General features: G+C 45.5%; 1 protein-coding gene across 1 annotated transcript in view; it reads right to left on the bottom strand.

The window, feature by feature from the left end:
- Positions 1 to 13669, bottom strand: part of LOC115464737 (zinc finger protein 282-like) — a 60167-nt gene that overhangs the window by 6273 nt on the left and 40225 nt on the right. The window lies entirely within an intron of this gene.

Raw genomic sequence — 13669 nt, forward strand, 5'->3', positions numbered from 1 at the left:
AGAACTTAACCCGTCCCACCCATCCCCGCAAGAATTTAATGGTACATAAAAGAAAATTCCGGTCAGCTGTCTCAGTCTCTCTCTGGACTTGAGCCGCAGCACTGCAGGCAAGGAAGGAACAGAAGTTGGAACTTGGAACACTCTGGTGTGCGCATGTAAGATTTGTCTCTGATTCACTGGCACTGTGTGCTGAGAGGTTGCCACATGCATGAGCCAGTAGGTCAGGTAACATCTGATGCTCATGCCTGTGTCAGAGCTGAGGTCTGCCCATCAGCCCGGGAGCAAAGAGGATTAATAATAAGAGACAGCAAACAAAAACATGAATGGTCAAGTCTGCCCAATAGTCACACTCATTATCAATTCATGATTAAATCAATGAGTGCGATATTATATACTTGATTGTGGTCTTTCTTTGGTGTTTCTGGGACATAGACCATAGAAGTCCACCTGGCCCTATCCTTATGTTCCAACTGCTGGAGTTGCCATCGAAGCCCACTCCAGTCTATTTGTCTTCTCATTTGTGGGACTCAGACCATAAAAGTCAGTCCAGCACTGTCCTCATGTTTCAGCCACTTAAGTTGCTGTCTAAGCCCTTTCCAGTCCAGCCTAAACGAGACTAGACCGTACAAGTCTGCTCGGTATCGGCCCTAGTTCATCACAGACAGGGTCGCCATCTAAGCGTCACTCGACACATCCACACACATGCAGCCATTTAAGGTTAGGTTTTTTTTATAACTTCCATTTTCTAATTAAAGATCCTCTGTGTTCACCCCACGTCTTTTTCAATTCCGACATCATTTGTCTCTCTACCACCTCCTTAATGGAAGAGGAGGAGGAGAAGACAGCACTCAAAGAATTTGGTACTCAGTAGATGAGAGACTGGTGCAGGTGCAGCTTACATTTCCACGGGAATTCCGCAATAATTGTTTCCATCCCCACGGGAACCCTGCAGAACTGCTTCCATCCCTGCAGGAACCCCGCGGGTTCCGCGAGATTCCTGCGAACCTTATTCCTGTGCAGGTCTCTAATTGTTATCTCTTTATCTTCTTTGGCAGTTCCATATGTGCCAAAGAAGTCACTTAGATCAAAGAATGAAAAGAGGATACTTATACCTCATGCATCGCGACATCACCACCGAAACCACAGCCGCCTCCATAACACCCCAACTAGAAATTGCCTCACTTAGAATCCATAACAACTCCCTAACCGATCACCTGAATTGCGTATTATTCTACAGATCACCCGACAACTGGAAGGAAAGTCAGCCCACCTTCATGGACTTCATATCAAACAACTGTGTAAACAACAACAACATACTGCTAATAGGCGACATTAACCTTGACCTAGAAGACCCCAACTCCACAAACACACTTGAATGTAAAGACTTCCTACAGTCCTGGGATTTTAAATGGCCCCACATGCAAACTACCCATGTCAAAGGACATACATTGGACCTCCTATCACATAAACTACCTACAGACAATAACATTAATAACAGACATCAAATGGACAGCAATACCTTGGACTGACCATTACAAACTGAACCTAACTCTAAACTGGCAGAAGAAGGGCTCAAACAGTACATCAGAACGCACTACTTACACTACAAGAGGGCAAATCGATCCACAAATATTCTGGCAACAAATATACGACAACGAATGGACAACACGCACTGAATCTATACTTTACCTCAACCACTGGGATGGCAGATGCAACAGCGTACTAAACAAAATAGCACCCTTAAAAACAAAAATATCAAAAAGACAAAACACTATACCTTAGTTCAATGATGAACTAAAAAAAAACTCAAAACACAATGTAGAAAACTTGAACGAGTATGGAGAAAGACAAAAGATGAACACACACTCAATGCATGGAAACAAATACATAGAAAATACAAATACGCAATAAAACAAACCAAAAGGTCCTACTACAAAACCAAATTAGGACCGGATTACAAAGATATGAAGAAACTATTCCAACTCGTAAATAAGTTACTAGACACCACTCCTATCACCACAACCAACACAGACATCCCACCCGCAGACAAACTTGCTAACTACTTTAATGAAAAAATAATAAAACTATGCAGCACACTTCCTCATCACAATACCGACATCGTAATCTTCTTCAACAATCTCGACCCATCCTCCTAAGGATACCCAGCTGATCACATTTGGACAACATTTAATCTCCTCATTACCGAATCAGTTACACAAGTGACTCAGGTTCGCTAAGACCCACTGCAAACTGGATACATGTCCCAGTCATCTACTCAAGTCTGCCCCAGACCGCTTCATAGCAGACCTCACATCCCATCTAAACTTCATGCTACAACAAGGTCTCTTCCCTGAGGAACACGGCAACATCCTACTCATCCCAATAACAAAAGACGCCAAGAAAAGCACAAACAATATCACCAATTACCGCCCAGTTACGTCTATCCCATTAGTAGTAAAATGATGGACAGCTTCGTGACTAAACAGCTTACGGAATACCTGGACAAGTTCTCAATACTACATAATTCACAATCAGGATTCCGATCCCACCATAGCACTGAAACTGTTCTAGTCACCCTCCTGGCCAAATTCAAGCAGGAGATAGCACTGAAACTGTTCTAGTCACCCTCCTGGCCAAATTCAAGCAGGAGATAGCCACAGGCAAAAGCATACTCCTCCTCCAGTTCGACATGTCGAGCACATTCGACATGGTAAACCACGACATACTACTAAGAATACTAGGCCACTTCGGGATTGAAGGAAACGTACTTAACTGGATCAAAGGCTTTCTAACCACCAGAACTTATTAAGAGAAATCAAAGTCAAACATATCACCACCGTGGAAAGCAGTCTGCGGAGTACCTCAAGGATCACCATTATCACTAATACTCTTCAACATGATGATGATTCCACAGGCACAGTCCTTATCCAACCGAGGCCTTAACCCATTCATTTATGCAGATGATGTTACAATATACATCCCCTTCAGACATGATCTGACAGAAATAACCAACAGAATCAACGATAGTCTGAACATCATGGACTCCTGGACAAACTCATTCCAACTGAAACTGAACACTGAAAAAACACATTGCCTCATCCTCTCCTCTCCATATAACAAATACAAACCCACAACCATAAATACTCCAGGACATACCCTCCCTACCTTGGACAGTTTGAAAATACTCGGTGTCACACTCAATCGCAACCTTACCCTCGAGAGCCAAATAAATTCTGTAACAAAGAAAATGTTCTATTCAATGTGGAAGCTCAAACGATTAAAACCTTTCTTCCCAAGAGCAACTTTTCGACACCTAATACAATCAATGGTCCTAAGCCATGCAGATTATTGCAACGGAATCTATGCGGGCTGCAAAGAACAACTCATAAAAAAACTCCAGACCGCCCAAAATACAGCAGCCAGGCTGATATTCAGCAAAACACGTTTCGAAAGTGCCAAACCCCTCCGAGAAAAGTTGCATTGGCTCCCAATCAAAGAATGGATCAGCTTCAAAATCTGCATCTTAGTCCACAAAAATCATATACGGCGTAGTCCCAGAATACATGACAGACCTCATAGACTTACCAATAAGAAACAAAGTCAGATTGGACGTCACGCAAAGAGATGGGAGCTTGAAGATCGAGCTCTGTCAGGGCAAGCCAGCTAATTAGCTTTAAACCCTTTCCTGCAGCAATTTTCAAGGGAGAAAAGGGAAAAAACGAGTTAATAAAGATGCCCCGAAGAAGGGGTTAGAGAAATTCAAGTTCTCTGTGACCCCCAGTGCGAAGGCGGCAGTGGTATTGTCGGCAGGATCATAGCGGAGCTCCGCTAAAATGGTGGCGGCGGCAGCCGCGAGACGCGCAGAGCAGCATGGTGACTCTGGCGAGGCAGGAGTGGAGAAGTGCTCCGCAGATAAGGAGGAGGCCTCGGGGGTGTTCCTTGGTGAGTCGATTGAGGAGCAGGGGAGGGAAGCAGTGCCAACAAATCGGAGGTGCTATTAAAGAAGAAGGGAGAGCTGAGCAATCTAGACGGAGAGCTGGAGGAAGACTTGGCAGAAGGAACTGTTAGGCAAGTTGAGCTACCTAGAGATCAGAGAGACCAGAGGAACCCGGGGCCCATAACAGCTAAGGTAGTGGTATGGACTGAAGGAGATGTGATGGATAAAGCAGTGGATGGCTGTGTGGATCTGGGTCCATTGGAGGTCAGTGTTCAGAGGGAGCTACAGTGTGCGAGAAGAAGTTTAGTGAAAATGAAGAAAAATATGGCAGGGTCTGAGGATCAGATGAGGAATAGACAGCTGGAGGAGAGAGACTCTGGGATGGGGGAGCCAGTGAATAAAGCAGTACAAAACTGGTTCAGGGAGCTGAAGGAGGATTTTGCTGGAGTTAGAAAGGATATTCATATGGCCATGAGAGACATACATACTGAATTGAGAGATTTAGGGTCTCGGGTTGGTGAGGTGGGAGGAGGAGGCAGAGACTCTTAAGATAGAAGTGAGCTTGGTGCGTCAAGAGCTCTCAGGTGAACAGGAAGAACTCCAAAATGTTAAGGAGCAGTTGGAAGACCTGGAAAACAGGTCCCGAAGAAACACTTTACGTTTTAAGGGGATTCCAGAGTCTGATCTCTTTGTCAATTGTCCAGCAGTGATAGAGGAGTTGTGTGAATTTATTCTTTATCCAGCTGGGAGGCGTGAAAGAGCTGATTTGCAGATACAGAGAGCTTACAGGGCACCAGGGCCACAGCGGAACTTTGCTCCGAGGGATATTGTGGTTTGTTTTGCAAATTTCCCTATAAAAGAGAAGATTTTAGCTAAGGCAAGACAACAGGGAGAAATCAAGTGGAAGAACTGGAAAATTGGAGTGTATCAAGATTTGGCCTGGAGCACTCTGCAGAAACGTAGATCCTTTAGGGAAGTTACTGCTTTCATGAGAACACAGGGGATAAGGTACAGGTGGCTGTTCCCATTTGCTATGTGGCTAACAGTGGGGGGGAAATCCCACAAGATCAAGAACCCGGAAGAGGCGTGGTCAGCTCTGAGTGCATTGAGATGCAAAGGACTTCCGAATCGGATGGAGAAGGACGAGCGGGTTAAAGATTCAGTTCCGGCCATGAGATGGCAGAAGGAGGGGACGAGAGGGAAGACAACTGTGAAGTCCATTTCTTGAAGAAAAGAGAAGAGGCATGATCCGTATATGAATGGCATTCTGTAAAAGAGAACTGGGGTAGTATAATGGGAATAGTGGGAGGAGCTCGGGGGAGGGCAATGAAGGGGGGCTAGAGTGGAGGGGGGGATTAAAGCGGAAAAGATAGGGGGGAGAGAGGGGATAGAGGAAAGAAAGGGATTGGGTCATTAATAAGGGATGTTTTAGGCCCTGGGTGTGTGAGTCATTTCCTTTGTGATGGCTGGACTGCGATTAGGTGGATCCGGCACTATTGGGGGTGGGGGAAGGGAGAGTATGAGTAAGGGAACATCTTTGGTGGTTGGTACATGGAATGTGAATGGATTAAATAATCATGGGAAGCGGTGTAGAGTGTTTAAAGAACTAGAGAGATTGAAATGGGAAATTACATTTTTGCAAGAAACACACCTCTGACCAAGGGACACCCATATGTTACATCACAGGCAGTATCAAGAAGTGGTGACACATCAGGGGGCGGAGGTGAAGAGGGTGGGCGGGATAGCTATCTTAATTCGGCAAAATTGTGGGTTTGCTACTAAACAGGTGTTTAGGGATAAGGAAGGGAGATATGTGGCCCTTAGAGGTTGGTTGGAGGGTAAGGAACTTACGCTGGTTAATATTTATGCTCCAAATGGAAACCAGGGGAAATTTTTTCAAAAGCTAAAGGAGGAATTGTTGGGTTTTGTGGGAGGGCATGTAGTGGTGGTGGGGAGGGGGATTTTAATTTGGGTCCGGACACTAGACTGGATCACTTAAAATGGGGAGGTTTTCATAGTGGGCAATTGAGAAAAGCCTTGGGGCAACTTATGAAAGGGTTGGAGGTGGTGGATTGTTGGAGATTGTTACATGGATCCCAAAGGGATTAGACCTTTTATTCGCATGCAGCGCAATCATATTCAAGATTGGATGGGGTATGGATCCATCGGAATGCATGGCATTTGGTGGAACAGGCGGAAATAGAAACAATTAGTGTTTCGGATCATGCGCCAAGCTGGGTTAAAGTGCAGGGTATGGGATTGGAGGGTCGTAGGGGGATTTGGAGGTTGAATGAGACTTTAATAGGTGATGAGGGTATTAGAGAGGATGTAAGACAGGTAATTTTGGAATATAGGCGGTTTAATGATAATGGGGAAGTGTCTGATGGTACTCTCTGGGATGCTTTACAGGTGGTGGTGCAGGGGGGGTTGATAAAATGGGGGGCCAGAAAGAAGCAGGAGAGGGGAAGGCATTCTCTGGAATTGCGGCAGAGGTTGCTCTATTTGTGTCAGGCTTCTTCCCTGGAAGCACTGGGTTGTGAGCCCTTGGACCACTACCGTGGAGCGGCAGTGGCAGGCAAGGTCACCTTCAAAGCAGAGATGAGGCAAGGCTGGACTGGAACCACGGACTGGAGTTCTGCACTGGAATACACAGGACTGGAACGCACCGGATGGGTGCGCACTGGACTGGAACCCACTGGACTGGTACACACTGGAGTGGAGCCCACTGGACTGGAACACACGGGACCGGAACCCGCTGGACAGGAGCACACTGGACCTAAGCTTCACCTACGCTTAGCCACCGTTCCCCGAGGGTTGAGCCCTCAGGTTCGGGCAGCCGATAGGGCTTACAGGAAAACCGGAACTGGAACTAGCAAGCAGGAACAACAGGAATCAGGATACAGAAGTGCCCCCAGGCACCTAGGCGAAAGCAAGGCAGACAGGCAGGAAATGTCCGGGTTCCGGCAATAGTCAAGTCTGGCCACAGGCAGAGAATATCCGGGTTCAGGCAGTAGTCAGAGACAGGCAGCAAGCAGAGAATATCTGGGTTCAGGCATTAGTCAGAGACAGGCAGCAAGCAGAGAATATCTGGGTTCAGGCAATAGTCAGATCAAGTAGCAAGACTAGAGCTGGAGCTCCAGAAGCAAAGGAAAACACACAGGGGAAAACCAGAAGCTAAACACAAGAAAACTAGTAAAGCTATACACAAGCTAACAAGAAAGCTATGCCCAAGCTAACTAGTCACAAGCTAGAACTCACACTAAGCAAAACACAAGAGAACTAGAAAAGCTGTACACAAGCTAACAAGCAAAGCTATGTCCAAGCTAACTAGTCACACGCTAGGAACTCACACTAAACTGGACAATGTAGCAGTGCACAGAGCACTCTAACATACCAGGGACCTTAGACGATGCAAAGGCTGCAGTCTCTAAGTGCTTAATAAAGCCCTTCAGCACCTGAGGAGCAGCTGCAGCCATCAGTAAGCAACTACAGAGGCTGTCCAGGCACAAACAAGAGAGACAAGTCCGGCAGCCTGGAAGAACCGAACCGGACTGGGCTAAAGTCTGGAACGGGTAGGAACAGCAATACAACCTATGGCAGCCACTGGCTCTGGCCACCAGCGGGGAAGAGGAGCACAAACCAAGGAGCAGGCAGAGTGCACACAGAACATAGAGAGACTTAGAATACTTAGGTGCAGCACAGAGGAGCAAACAGAGCCAGGCTGGAGACAGAGGTAGAGCTAACTCAGGCAACACCCACAGGTGCAGTATAGTGAAGCAATTAGTGTCATGCTGCTGGATGCAGCCAGCACAGGGAGCCAGAGCTAGCTCAGAAAGGACAGATAGAAGAAACAGGAGCCAGCTAGGAAGCTGACCCCCAGGAACAAGGTAAGTCTGAGGGTGGTCACGGCCACAGACGTGACAATTTGGAATAGTTGCATAAGAGGAATCCGGGGGAGCGAGTGTGGGAAGAATTAAGGGAGGTGAGGGGACAATTGATGCAAATGTAGATGGAGGAGGTGGAGTTTATGCGATATAAATTAAAGCAACAGTTTTTTGAATTTGCAAATAAGTCTAGTAAAATGCTAGCTAGATATTTGAAGGCAAGAAAGGGGCGCTCTAATATCCAAAAAATTCAAGGGGAGGGGGGGAGTTGGAAATATGCAGATAAAGAGATAGGGGAATGTTTTTTGAAATATTATGGAAAATTGTACAGTGCAGAATGGGGGGTTGGGGAGGAGGGTTGGGTCCAATATTTGGACAAGATTCCCCTGCAGCAGTTGGATGAGGCTGAGAAAACTAGGACTGGGGAGCCTCTTCGATTGCAAGAGGTACAGGGTGTGATTAAGAGGTTGCTGAACGGGAAAGCTCCAGGATTAGATGGATATACAGGGCAATTTTATAAATGCTACATTGAGGAAGTAAGTGATTTATTAGTGAGGGTGTGGTGTTTTAGAGAGGGGAGGGTTTCCCAGATCTATGTCAGAGGCGGGGGAGTTGGTTATTCCTAAGCCTGGGAAGGATCCAGGAAATTGTGGTTCATATAGGACTATTTCATTATTGAATGTCGATGCGAAGATAGTGGCGAAAGTATTGGCGAACAAGTTGGCTAGAGTACTGCCCAAGCTAGTGAATGCGGATCAGGCGGGATTTATTCCAGGCAGGCAGGTAGGGGATAATATTAGGCGTACTCTGAATTTGATAAGGGTAGCACAGAGGGGAGGTAGGAAGATGATTTTGTTGGCCACTGATGCGGAAAAGGCATTTGATAGGGTTAGCTGGGGATTTTTGTGGGGAGTGTTGGAGCGGATGGGTTTGGGGGGTAATTTTTGTAAGTGGTTGGCAGCTTTTTATGATAAGCCAAGGGCTTGTCTTCGAATAAATGGGGGATATACAAATTTCTTTCCTGTGGAGAGAGGGACCAGGCAGGGATGCCCGCTTTCTTGTCTCTTGTTTGCAATGTATATGGAGCCATTGGCGGAAGTCATGCAACAACACCCAGACTTGAGAGGATTTAGGGTTGTGGGGAGGGAGCATAGAATAGCCTTATTTGCTGATGATGTGTTAATGTACATGGTTGATCAGGGCAAACGCTGCCCAAGATATTGGAGATTTTGGGTGAATTTAAAGAATATGCGGGTTTTAAGATAAATATGGATAAAAGTGAGATAATGGTTGTATCATTACCACCAGGGGCGGCAAGTAGAATGGATTGAAGATTTCCCTTCAAATGGGTCAAAGGTAAATTTCGGTATTTGGGGATTCAAATTCTGAGTGATCTTAATAGGGTGAGCAACATTAATTATGGTAAGATAGTGGGTCAAATCAAATCTGAATTGTCTAGTTGGGTTTGTGGTTGTCTTGGTGGGGATGTATGGTAGTGATCAAGATGAATGTTTTGCCACGGCTGCTTTTTCTGTTTCAAGCTCTGCCGGTCAAATTACCTCGAGGGGCTATTAAACAGCTTCAAAGCTTGGTAATACAGTTTATTTGGAATGGGAAACATCCTAGATTAGGATGCCGAGTGCTGTAGGGGGCGCCTGAGAGGGGAGGAAGGGCGGTTCCTAACACTGAATGGTATTACTATGCGGCGCAGGTTTGAATGATTATGGATTGGGAGGATGAGAATAAGAAGGCTGGAAGTCAGGTGGAAAGGTCTTACAGTACTGGTAGGGAGCTTAATTCTTACTTATGGACTATGGAGAGGGAGGGAGGGAGGGGCTCATGTAGGGCTGTATAATCCATTATGTGAAGCATTTGTTAGGTGTATGGAAGGAGGTTAGGAGGAGATGGGGACAGAAAGGAGGGGTTTCTACACTGGCGTCCCTGAGGTGGGAGACAAAATTTGGGGCGGGAAGGGAGAATGCTAGATTTGGACACTGGGAGAGGAAGGGGTTGATACATTTTCGTAAAGTCTTGCATGGTGGAAAATTGCTGAGTTTTGAGACAGTGAGGCATATTTTCAAAGCAGTTTGGGAGGCTAAGTTCCATAGGTTTCTATGGAACTTTGGAAGGCTAAGTGCTTTGAAAATGAGCCTCATTGTGTTCTAGATATGACTTGACAGAAGGGGATAGGTTTGCTTATGTTCAGGTTCAGCATTTTGTGGGGAATATGGGGTGGAGGGGGACAAATCCTCAAGAGACGGAATGTTTAGAAAATTTGTGGATAATTTTGAGACGGGTTCCCAGACCTATATCTGTGCTCTATAGATTTTTTAGGGGCAGTGATCCTAGGCAATTTGGGTTTCAAGGGGCATGGGAAGTAGACTTGGAATGTAAATTTACAGATCAGGAATGGAAAGTTATTTGTGGAGAAGTTTATAAAGCATCAGTGTGTGTCCTGATACAAGAGAATGCTTATAAAGTTCTCACTAGATGGTACTATACACCTGAAAGATTGCATAAAATGTATTCAGAAACATCAGATAGGTGGTGAAGGTGTGAGGTGCATAAGGGATCCTTTTTTCACATCTGGTGGACATGTAATAGGGTGGTGGATTTTTGGCAAGGGGTGGTGAAAGGGTTGGTTAAGTTGACAAATACATCATTGGTGTGTGGGCCCAGGGAATGTCTCTTGGGCTTGTACAATGAAAGGGAATCTTGGGAAGTTAGCAAATGCCTCAGATGGGGTTTTGCAGTGGCCAAATGCCTTATAGCCTTGAAATGCACATCTTCCAACGCTCCTACAATGGAGGAGTGGAAGGATAAATTGGGACAATTAATACATATGGAATATCTGACAATATATAGGAGGGTGGGATCGTTTAAGGGCAGGAGTTAAGAAACTGTAGGTACTTAGGTTTGCGGGTGTGGGGGGGGGATAAAAGGGGGAGGGGGTATGGAGGATGGGAGGGGTTTGGGGAGGGAGGGGAGATAAGACTGGGACATGGGAATGTTGCGCAAGAGGAGTTATGAATGTTAGAATTAACAGGGAGGGATTGGTGGTGTGCGATCAGGGCATTGTTTTTGTTACTGTTAGTGGGTACTGTGAGTTTGATATGGGCTGTTGTAAGAGATGAATCCTTTGGAGTCAGCTGAAGACAATTGTTAATGGATTGTTATTTGTCTGTTTTGCTGCATAGCATTAAGATTGTCAATAAAAATTTAAAGTGGAAAAAAAAAAAAAGAAACAGTCAGATCATCAAGATCCTACCTAAACCTACACTACCCAAATGCCAAAGGACTGAAATACAAAACAACTTACACAGCCGGCTTCTCCTACATAAGCGCACAACTATGGAATGGGCTCCCAAATGCTGTGAAAACAATCCACGACCACTTGAACTTCAGGAAACCACTAAAAACCAACCTCTTCAAAAAGGCCTTACCCCAACGACCCCACGTAACCCTCTTCACCTACCATGTCTTCACCACAGCATGACTATGATCGAACAGGACAACACGCAATCTTCATCCATTCCAACCCTCCACTTATACCTCATACGATCACTATACAACTTTGTATTTGTATCCACTGACTGGGCAAACGCCTTTGACGGTACTATGTAAGCCACATTGAGCCTGCAAATAGGTGTGAAAATATAGGGTAGAAATGCAATAAATAAATAAAATCTCGACTACCTTTAGCAGCAACTAAGGCTAGTGTGGGTTTTTTTTTTGGCTGGCTCCAGTTCTTTGGAACAGACCACCGATAGCTCCACGGAAAGAAGAATCTTTGAAGAATTTTGACAGTCAACTTAAAATGTACTTTTTAAACTTAGCATTTCATCTAATAGATTAACCAGAGCTGATCTTTGCTGTAGACGTCTGGCTAGAGCCATGATTTTCGATCTTTTCATTTTGTGGCACACTTATAAGGCACAGAAATGGTCAAGGTACACCACTGGAATCAAAGCCATACCTGTCCATCCGTGTTAAGATCCTCTATTCCCACCCATACCTGTAACCTTCAGAAGTAGGTATTTCATTTAATTATGCTACTGAAATACATTACAGCACCAATATACCTGCTACAAGGAAACTGGAAAAAGATGGACCGAGTAGGAATCTGTAACAGAAACCACACGCCAACAGAAATTTTCACCTCAGTTACAGATGCAGAACATGACTCATCTCAAACAAAACATGGAACCGCAAAAAACATGCAAAAGCTAAAAGCAGAGATACCGGACTTTGCAATGTCATGCAACACCAAAGAAATAGAAGGAAATGCATGTCCTTCTGTACAGTGCAAAATAAAGCTGACTAATATAATTCAATCACTAAGGGGCTCATTTTCAAAGACTTACAAAGTTCCATAGGTTACTACGTAACTTTGTAAGCCTATGATCTTTGAAAATAGGCCTCCACACTGAAAATAAAGCGAAGATACTCACCTGTAGCAGGTGTTCTCGGAGGACAGCAGGTTGATCATTCTCGAAAGTGGCTCGATGATCCTCGTCGGCCCAGGAACCGGCATTATTCATATCAAAAAGTTTGCTAGAGCCTTCTGACGCGCACCTCACCCTGCATGCGCAGAATGCCTTCCTGCCTGCCGCGTCCCTCAGTTGATTGTAAGCTCTTTTGAGCAGGGACTGTCCTTTTTTTGTTAAACTGTACAGCGCTGCGTAACCCTAGTAGCGCTCTAGAAATGTTAAGTAGTAGTAGTAGGAAAGGAGATGACAACTCCAAGGGGAGGTGGGTGGGTTTGTGAGAATGATCAGCCTGCTGTCCTTGGAGAACACCTGCTACAAGTGAGTATCTTCGCTTTTTCTGAGGACAAGCAGGCTGAATCCTTCTCACAAGTGGGGTATCCCTAGCATCCTGGCTCACCCAAAACAAGAAACATTGGTCAATTGGGCCTCACAACAGCGAGGACGTAACATAGATTAACCTGAAACTAAACACAACTAGCTGAGAGTGCAGCATGGAAGAAAACAAAACAGGCCGAGGAGGGTGGAGTTGGATTTTAAACCCCAAACAGATTCTGCAACACTGACTGTCCAAACCGACTGTTGCGCCAGGTATCTTGCTCAAGGTAGTAATGAGATGTGAATGTGTGGACTGAAGACCATGTCGCAGCTTTGCAAATCTCTTCAATCGAGGCTGACTTGAAATGGGCCACTGACACAACCATAGTCCTGACATTGTGAGCCGTGACATGGCCCGCTAAAGTCAACCCAGCTTGGGCATAAGCGAAGGAAATGCAATCTGCTAGCCAATTGGAAATGGTGCGTTTACCGATGGCGACTCCCCTCCTGTTGGGATTGTCTGAAGGGCTTCTGCTCCATGTAGAAGGCCAACGCTCTCTTGCAGTCCAAGGTGTGTAAGCTGTTTTCGCCAGGGTGGGAATGAGGATGGGGAAAAAATGTTGGCAAGACTATTGACTGGTTCAGATGGAATTCAGACACCATCTTCGGTAGGAACTTAGGGTGCGTGCGAAGGACTACTCTATTGTGATGAAACTTAGTGTAAGGTGCATCCACTACTAACGCCTGAAGCTCAATGACCTTACAAGCTGAAGTATCAGCCCCCAAGAAAACAACCTTCCAGGTCAAATACTTCAGATGGCAGGAATTCAGTGGCTCAAGAGGAGCTCTCATCAGCTGGGAGAGAACGACGCTGAGATCCCATGACACTGGTGGAGGTCTGACAGGGGTCTTTGACAAAAGCAAACCTCTCATAAAGTGAACAACTAAAGGCTGTCCAGAGATAGGTCTACTTTCTACACTCCGATGATAAGCACTAATCGCAGTTAGGTGAACCCTTATGGAGTTGGTCTTAAGACCAGACT

The sequence above is a fragment of the Microcaecilia unicolor genome, chromosome 3, assembly GCF_901765095.1.
Source record: "Microcaecilia unicolor chromosome 3, aMicUni1.1, whole genome shotgun sequence".
NCBI classification, from domain to species: Eukaryota; Metazoa; Chordata; class Amphibia; order Gymnophiona; family Siphonopidae; genus Microcaecilia; species Microcaecilia unicolor.